This window comes from Parasteatoda tepidariorum, chromosome 6 (genome assembly GCF_043381705.1).
Source record: "Parasteatoda tepidariorum isolate YZ-2023 chromosome 6, CAS_Ptep_4.0, whole genome shotgun sequence".
Taxonomy (NCBI): domain Eukaryota; kingdom Metazoa; phylum Arthropoda; class Arachnida; order Araneae; family Theridiidae; genus Parasteatoda; species Parasteatoda tepidariorum.
The window spans coordinates 35881232-35890908 of NC_092209.1; positions in this window are offsets into that span (position 1 = coordinate 35881232).

The window sequence follows — 9677 nt, forward strand, 5'->3', positions numbered from 1 at the left end:
TTTCCAAGCTTTTTTTACAAAACTGCTATACCGGAGAGTTAGACCCTTTGTACCAATTCCAGCATTTTGACATAAGTTCTCGTATCAGAGAAGTCAGATTATTGACTCAATAGAAAAAGAACAAAAAATACTAAGATGAAAAAAATACAAACAAAAAAGTGAATAACAGAACAGTCTTCTGGTTGTTCAGTTTGCTCATGTAAACTTAACTCAATGCTTGTATCTGTATTCTGTATTTATTGTTGTTAATAATTTAAGTTCATATTTGTTTTTTCCCCCCGTAAATAAATATTTGACACTTTTTTAGACGTATAAATATTGATGTAAATGTTTTAATTACTCCTTTAATTTCGGTGGTAAAAAAACTTCTTTATTGCGGTTCAAATAATCCTCAATATACAGAGGATTATCTATGTTTGGACAGTCTTGAAAAATGATAATAAGAAAAGTACACTGTTAGAAATTGCTCCGAAAAAATAGTTAAATAATTATAATTTAATTTTTATTCAGCCATGTTCAACCAAAGCATTCATAAAACCATAAATAGACAATATTTAACCTGTTAACTGTGAAAATTATTCAAACTGTTAACTGTTATTCACTGTTTTCAACTTATACAGTTAAACAACCAGAATTATATCCTAGCCAACTAGGCCTACAACCAATGGGAATGAAGCGCACGTTCTTTGTTAGCTGAAAGATAAGCCTTGTGATAAAAGTTACGATTTCATATTTTTATTGTTAATCAATGGCTGCCTAACACTACAGTGTATGCTTCACAAGTTGATATTAATAAGTAAGTGGTAAATACCTTATAAAGCTACTTAGTTCCCTTGCATCTGGGTATATACTTCAATTGATAGGGCTAATCTAACAATATTATGACTGACTAAACGAGGGTTAAAACTTACAGTGGTTGACATCATAATATTTACTCCATTCCTCCAACACATGAAGGTTTTCTGTGTCCTACTCTCTTTATTTGGTGACCCTAGACTACTGGAATTTGAAACTCTCAGTCACGTATAAATAGCAGCACGGCAGAGTTGCTTAGGACAAAAAATCTATTACTTCCCATCTTCTCACGATGGATGTCACCTCTAGAAAAACTAATCTTACAACATTTCAAAGTTCACTTAATTGAATCCAACTATAATGTCCAATATCTAATAAGGAACCTTATATAACCAAACAAAAAGTCTAACGCAACCTAACTATAATATTTAATTAAATATCATATGTATAGTTTTGGAACAATGTTAGTTCTAAATGGCTATTAAACATTTAGTTTTGCATTCACGGTTTTTTAACCATACCAGTTGAAAACGGTTACGAACCAGTAAAAGTAACGAAATGTTCTAAACCGTAAACTTTATAGTTTAATTTATTGTCCTAACCGTAAACTGATAGACAGAATTTGCCCGGTTATTTTCCCGTAATTTTAGAATGAAAATTCTAAAAGTGTAGTTGGTATTTAAATATTGTAATTTAAGTAAAGATTCTGATGTAACCATATGACATACATTTAAAGCTATTAAATAATATTGATTAGTAAATTCTATTAAGTTAAAAAAGGAACAATGTTTTATGAAATTTGAGAATTCTTATGGATGAAACCATGTTTATGAAAAACAAAAATGATTTTATGAAATAAAAAATTACTGTTGTTGCGAATATTTAAGTAAGAAAGCTTCTGAATTTTTTGGGTTTTTGATTACAAATGTTATAATGTTCAATTCTGCAGTTCCTAATTTTGAACCAAATCCAGAAGACAAGGGAACTCCTGTATCAAGTATAGGGAGAAAATTTCCTTCTTGGAAGACTTTCTGATGGAGTTAACCAGCATTTGCATTGCATGATCAGGAAAACCAAGAAAATCTCCTATGGTTAGCCTGGCTGCAAGGGTACTCTAACCGTCTACAACTGAGAATATTTTACGTCATCACTGTGGTCGGTGCAAGCCGGATGCAGAATTTTAATTGACCAACCATTGCTGGTATTCGAACCCGGTTCACCGCATTGGAAGGTGAACGTTCTATCCCCTGAGCCATCACGGCTCTGTTGTTTTTTATTTATGTCACTTTTTTATTTTATAACAGTCGTTAGAGAGCAAACTTAATTTTGGATTTACGACTATTAATGTTCAACTCCGTAGCCTTGTAATTTTGAACTTATTCGGAAGACAAGGAAACTCCTGAATTAATACCCCCATATGTATGGTTTAATATGGGAACATGGAGGACTTTGTGATTCGACAGATTTCACGTCCATCAGTCACCATTTACTACACGGGGAGTTTTCAGTCTGCGGGGATCGAATCCACGACCTCTTGGACATGGGCCCAGTGCCCTACCAACCAAGCTATCTCGGCTCCTACTTATACCACTTGGCAATATCATCATGCCAGCTGGAAATCAAGTGAATATTCAAGGCAGTGGGAGCACTTTTAGTTTTTTATGCGGCGCCATCAAGACAAAAAAATAAAAATAAATAAATAAATAAAAAATAAACAAAAACAATAAGAATTACACATTTTAGGTTGTTTAACAGGTATATGTTTATCAATAAGTGTAGGTTTATCAATAATCTTTGTCAGTTGTACGTAATTTGTGGTACGTAATAACGTACCACAAATGCAACGTGCCTCAGGTACGTAATAAGTCCACCCCGCTATAAAGTAAGGCATTCGGAAAATTGAAAAAACCCGTAGACATGATAGGCTTCCCTCGCAGGAGAGGAGTCACAGGTTCGTACCAGGATTCTGGCCTATCAGACCTCGTACATGTGATAAAAGTAAGTCAACTTTTCTGGGAGTAAAATGCATACATTTCGTGAAATTCAAAAATGTGTTTTTAAAAAGTTTGTGGATGCAAATCGCAAGCGCTTTAAAGCTTCAGAAAACTGTGTGCATCCAGAGTATTTGCTCGAAGTAGCTGGTGCAAAGTATGCTTATGTTTTAGGCACTTCTCTTATGAGCCTCATATTTCCGATACTTTTAAAAATGTAAACCTTTAAATCGACCTTCATCAATTTCATTATCCTCTACTGAATATTTGGTACATACAAAATGCGCGTTCTATTTTCAAAATGATATGATGGCTATGAGGCTTAATTTTTTAGATACTTAATATATAAATTCAGTAAAAAGTTGCTCAAACATTTGCATTTTTTTGCAGAAATTAAAAATCAACAGGAATGGATAACTGAATGAGTTTGATAGTCCTAACCCAATCTTTATTGCTTTTTTAATCCTCTCTTATTACAATTTGGCAGTCAATATTTCGGATACAGAGATTCTATTATTTTCTTCTTTTATTTTATAACAGTCGTTGAACAGCCGACCCAATATTTGGGTTTAAGACTACCCTTGTTCAATTCCATAACCATGTTATTTTGAACCCAATCCAGAAGACAATAGAACTCCTGGATCAAGGATTCGGAGAAATTTGCCTTCGTGGTGGTCTTTTTGATGGAATTATCCCGCATTTGCGTCACATTGAGAGGAAAACCACATAAAACCTCCCACGGAAAGCCTGACGGCAAGGGCACTCTAACCACTGAGGATATTTTATGTCAGCACTGTGGTAGGTACAAGCCGGATTCAGAATTTGTATCAACCAGCTATTGATGGGATTTGAACTCTGTTCACCACATTGGAAAGCGAACGCTCTAACCCATGAGATATCACAGCTTTTTGTAAATTTTTTTTTGGAATTCTTTAAGTTTAGCTGGGAAACTTTTTTGTGAGAATATTTTACGTCATTACTGTAGTCAGCGTGAGTTCGATGCAGATTTGGTATCGACCAGTCACCTCTGCTATTCAAACCTGGGTCACCTCATCGGGAGGCTAGCGCTCTTTACCCTCAACCACTTGACCTTCAATATGTGTCAGTTTTCGTTTCCAAAAATATATAAAAGCTATTTCATCGTTTACGAATGTCGTATTAGCGTTTACGTAATTTTTATTAGTTAAAAAAGTACAAACTAACTATTACGAATGAAGCTGAATATGTTTTGTCATTAGCATACAGTCTTAAAATTTTAAACTTTTAAAAGTTAATAAAATATAGAGGAATTTTAGATGGAATTGTTATATTTTCGCAAAAATTAGTGGAACTACTAATTTATGCATTTAAAGCTGCAACTATGACATTTGTAAATGGTTTAATTGCTCAAAAGAATATCATTAGAAACGATATGAAATGGGATTTTAAAAATCTATGTTAAGGGCAGGAAAAAGGGGACACCTTGTATATTCCATTTCTAATCAATGAAAGTTAGTTTTGTATATACCATTATTTCACCGAAACAATAGAAGTAATAAAACAATTGATTGAATTAATAAATTACAAATCATGTTTTTGTAATAGTGTGCATTGTTTAAACGCATTTCAACAATAACTAAGATTCATCTTAACAATAACTAAGATTTTATTTCAACAATAGAACTAAAATCCATTTTAAAATTCATTTGATGTTCAACTTTTGCGGCTGTTGGTTGCATTTGAATTCCAAAAATTGAAAATTTTGCAGTTTAAATGATGAAGGTGCTGTTAGCTGTAGCGATTATGAAGTAGTTAAAGCTGATTAAAAACTGTAAGTAAAAATAGTTTAAAGTCCAGATATAAAAAAAATCTAGAATTTAAAATCCAGAATTCCAAAGGAAAAAAAAATTCACCCGATATAGCTTTTAATCTAATAATCCAATTTTCACGAACCAAGTTATCCACCACTCAATATATTAAATGTCTTTAAACCTGAACATGCGACTAATTAAGACATAGAGATAGTTATCGGTTATAGAGAAACATCAAGAAGCGATTCCAGATTGTAGTCAGGAAGTCGCTGATAACCGGTTAATAAATTTTTCGAAAATGCCATATTTCCAGATAATTATTCATATCAAAAGCGAGATATTTTGATCAACATCGATAACTCTGCACATAAACAAATTGATAATTATTAAATATAATATTGCTTTGAGTGTTGATAGAGTTTATTTAACGAAAGTATTGACCAACATAAAAATAATATACGCTGTTTAAAAGGAAAAACTTCGCGACTTATTGCTAAATATCGATAATTTTGATAATGATAGTTATATGTATGTTTGATTTCAGTATTAAATCTTGGCACTTATCCGTTATAAGTAACAATGTTGGCGACAATAGGAAAAGCAACCGCCAGTATACAGCCCTTATAACTAATAAGTACTTTAAAATACTAATATACCTGCTTGCACGTTATTATTATAACGACTTCCAAGTAAGGAATCAAAATGGTACTGCATGAAGGTTAAAACAATTGAGTTTAATTTTATAATGATAATTATATATATTTATGAATTTGATTTCTGTGTTAAACCTTGGCACTTATCAGATAAACGTAACAATATTCTTGTTGGCGACAATTTGACAATTGAGTTTAAATTAATAAATTACAACATTATAAATTAATAACCACATTCTTAATCATAATTAAAACTGATCACTTCTTGAAAAGCAAAATTAAAACTAATTACATTATTTATTTTTAAGTAGCATTTATAAAGTACCACAGTTTTGCAAATATTTCACCAATTTCAATAATGAACTATTGAAAATTCGGAAATTAAATTATACCAAATCTTTAAAGTCTACCCATTATCTAGGTAACTACAAAAATTAGAAATCAAAAGGAAGATTTTTTAATTATTAATTAAATTTATGAATTTTTGGACTAGTTCTTTTCTTATCAGTTCTATTACATATTTTCTTAGATTTCGTTGTAATGTTTTTTTTTTATTTATTTTTATTTTTCTTATTTTTTATAATGTAGTAATCATTTCTTTAATGGTTTTACATACACGTTGTCGGGAATTTCACTAAATTTAGCTCCATAATTTTATTTAAAATTTCGTATCTTGATTTTAAAGGTGCTGTAATTCAGTTAATACATTTAACATTTTCTGATATTTTTACAATGGAAATTAATAGTTAAACGCACGAATCTTTTCTAATAAGAACTATGTCAGCATTATCAGAATTTAAATATCGGCAATTACAGTTTACTCTATTTTTCTAACAAGCTAACATTCAGATTTCAAAATTTTCATGACAAGAATTAAAGTAATTGATTAATCTTAAAGTAACTCCTTTTTTTTGCAACGTTTGTTCAGAATCGGTACTTTTTAAAAGTTTTGGCGACTGATCCGTTTTTAACAATAGGTTAATAATGTCCCTTTTCTTGTTTTCCTATAATTTTTTTATTCTTATTTAGAGATTTTCTCAATACGATTGATTTGATAATGGATTGACCTGAATCACAGTCTAATGGTAAAAGGTGTTAATTTAATCAGGCTGTACCCATTTCGAGTTTCACATACTTTATAAAGAATTAAGTCATATCAATATCTTGTAAAATAGGAGCTTTTTTCACCATTTTCTTCAGTTGAAATAATATAATCGGTGCTCTGTTTTTGAATGAGGGACAAGAACCAATAATTGCAATATTCTTATTTAGTTCTGGGCATGGAGGACGTAAATTAGATCCATAACTTTCATAATTTTCTCTCATTATACTGCTTTTAAAAAATTATTTTGTCGATAAGTTTGTTAAAATCTTTATTAAATGACCTTTAAATCCTTGTTAAATGATGAAATTCTTATTTGGAAACTTTCCATTGAACTTCCAAAATCGCCAAGCTTTTCATATAGTTTTGAGACTGTCATATTTTTCCTAACTATACGTTTCACATGCAAGTTGCTCATAAAATATTAAAAATCTCCAAAGGTTACTTTTTTTTTGGCTTTGAAATTCATTCGTTAAAATGATAATTTAATTCCTGAGCAAAATTTTTCCCTGCTTTTAAGGAGATTTTACATGCAGCTCAAAAAATTAAGTACTTCTGTCTTAAGTTTATGTATATCAGTTAAGAATCAGCTATTTTACTAAGTCGTTATTACTGGTATCTTTAGATGATTCTCTGGTCAATATATTTAAGATGTCCTACGGTACTAAGCTTTTACGATATCAGTTAAGAATCAGCTATTTTACTAAGTCGTTATTACTGGCATCTTTAGATGATTCTCTGGTCAATATATTTAAGATGTCCTATGGTACTAAGCTTTTACGATATCGGTTAAGAATCAGCTATTTTACTAAGTCGTTATTACTGGCATCTTTAGATGATTCTCTGGTGAATATATTCAAGAAGTCCTATGGTACTAAGCTTTTACGATATCAGTTAAGAATCAGCTATTTTACTAAATCGTTTTTACTGGCATCTTTAGATGATTCTCTGGTCAATATATTCAAGAAGTCCTATGGTACTAAGCTTTTACGATATCAGTTAAGAATCAGCTATTTTACTAAGTCGTTTTTACTGGCATCTTTAGATGATTCTCTGGTCAATATATTCAAGATGTCCTATGGTACTAAGCTTTTACGATATCGGTTAAGAATTAGCTATTTTACTAAGCCGTTATTACTGGCATCTTTATGTGATTCTCTGGTTAATATATTTAAGATGTCTTACGGTACTAAAGTTAAGGAGGCAAACCACACATCCATCTTCAACAAGTGTCATATTCTCTTGACGTTCAAAGTTAGTAAGATATAATTACGTTTCGTCTTTATCCTTTAGAAAAATTCGAAATTACATGTAAAATTTGTTTTCTATGATTGGTTTCTATGATTGGTCCAGAAATCATGCAACCTTACTTCTATCTTGTGTTGGAATTTTCTTTTTATCGCTACGAAAATGTTTGTACTAAAAAACTTTTTTCAATAAAGCAAAAGTATTGCAGTTTCAAACCTTTCATCCTAAAAGCATTAAAAAGTATTTTTAAAGCTTTCTTAAAAAGTATTGTCGTTTAGGTAAAGGGGTGACGTAGGTCCATAATGACGTTTTAGCTGACGTCACACTAGCATTCAAATCCTATTTCCCCAATTGATGAAGCATTACTGGTATGAATGAGAGTTTGAAATTTTTTTACAGTACCTAGAAATGGATAAGTACCAAATTCTTTTATCACAGTTTTTGAATTGTCACATAGAATTTGAAGCCATGTTCAGTTACGTTGCTTATAATTTTAAACTTAACTTAGAAGAAAAAAGACCGGGACAAACTTACTGTCATGGAGGATTTTAAGTCTGACGTGTTTATATTTTAAAAGCTTTTATATTGTTTTTGAAAGCATATTTGTATAATTTGATAAAAAAAGGAGCTGTATGCAGTCGCGAACGATTAATTAAATTCCAAACCGCAATGTTCTGTTCTTAACTTGCAGCAGAGTATGTAATATAGTCAATGTATGAAACGTTAGAATTCCATTGAATACTTAGATTACTTGGAATACTGAGATTGAAATAGGAGAACTGTTATATACTTTACCAAAATTTCTACTGGATGCTTAGAATTTTTGAGCAAAAATTGAAATAAGAGAATTATTATGTACTTTACCAAGATTGAAATAGGAGAATTGAATTGGCGAAGATTGAAGTAGGAGAATCAGTCACCAAGATTCCCACTGAATGCTTAGCGTGTTTAGGCAACGACTGAAGCCGGAGAATTATTACATACTTTACCAAGATTGAAATAGAAGAATTGAATTGGCAAAGATTGAAGTAGGAGAATCAGTTATACCTCATCAAGATTCCCACTGAATTCTTAGCGTGTTTAGGCAATGATTGAAGCCGGAGAATTATTACATACTTTACCAAGATTGAAATAGAAGAATTGAATTGGCAAAGATTGCAGTAGGGGAATCAGTTATATTTTAACAAGATTTCTACTGAATGCCCAGCAATTTTGAGTAAAGATTGAAATATAAGGGTTATTATATACTTTACTAAGATTAAAAATTTGAGAATTAAATAAGAGAATCGAAATGGTAAAGATTGAAATAGGATTATTACCTTATATACTTCATTATATTATTATGTACTTCAGCAAAGAATTCCACTGAATACCCAGTATTTTTAGGCAATGTGTGAAGTAGGAGAATTATTATATACTTTTTAAATATTTCTACTGAATGACTAACATTTTTAGGCAAAGATTGAAATGGTTGAATTATTATATACTGCACCAAGATTTCTTTATTTTGTTTTCGTTGAACAGCCGAACCAATTTTTTATTTACGACTACCAATGTAATACTACCAAAGTCCGTTGCCTTGTAATTTTGAACACAGTCCAGAAGACAAGGGAACTCCTGGAGAACTTTTTGATGAAACTAACCCGCATAAATTTGCTTTCAGTTTTCCATTTAAACCGAGAAAACTTTTTCTTGTGATCGACTTTGTACATCACACATCATTTATTCTCTTAAGATTCGACTTGCAGTTTTATATGCTTAATCAGAAGTCGATATAGTCAAAACCCTGTCCATATTTACATTCAGTTTCAACTGCCGGAGCTATGTAACCATTTGGACTTGTTTCAGATGGCGATTTAACAAACGCCATTTCACCAGTTAACATGTTTGAATTTAGATTACCTTTATAAAATAAATCAATGCAAGTACCCGTATGTTTCAGAACAGAGTTAAGACGTAAACATCAAAAATAACAATTGTAACTAAAGCCTGAAATGCTTCAGTATTTGGTGCAAGACTCGTACATACTTTATACTTCTTAGTTTTTTATTTCTTTTAATTTCTTCGAAAATTTAGCCTTTTGAAATCCCTGATAGAG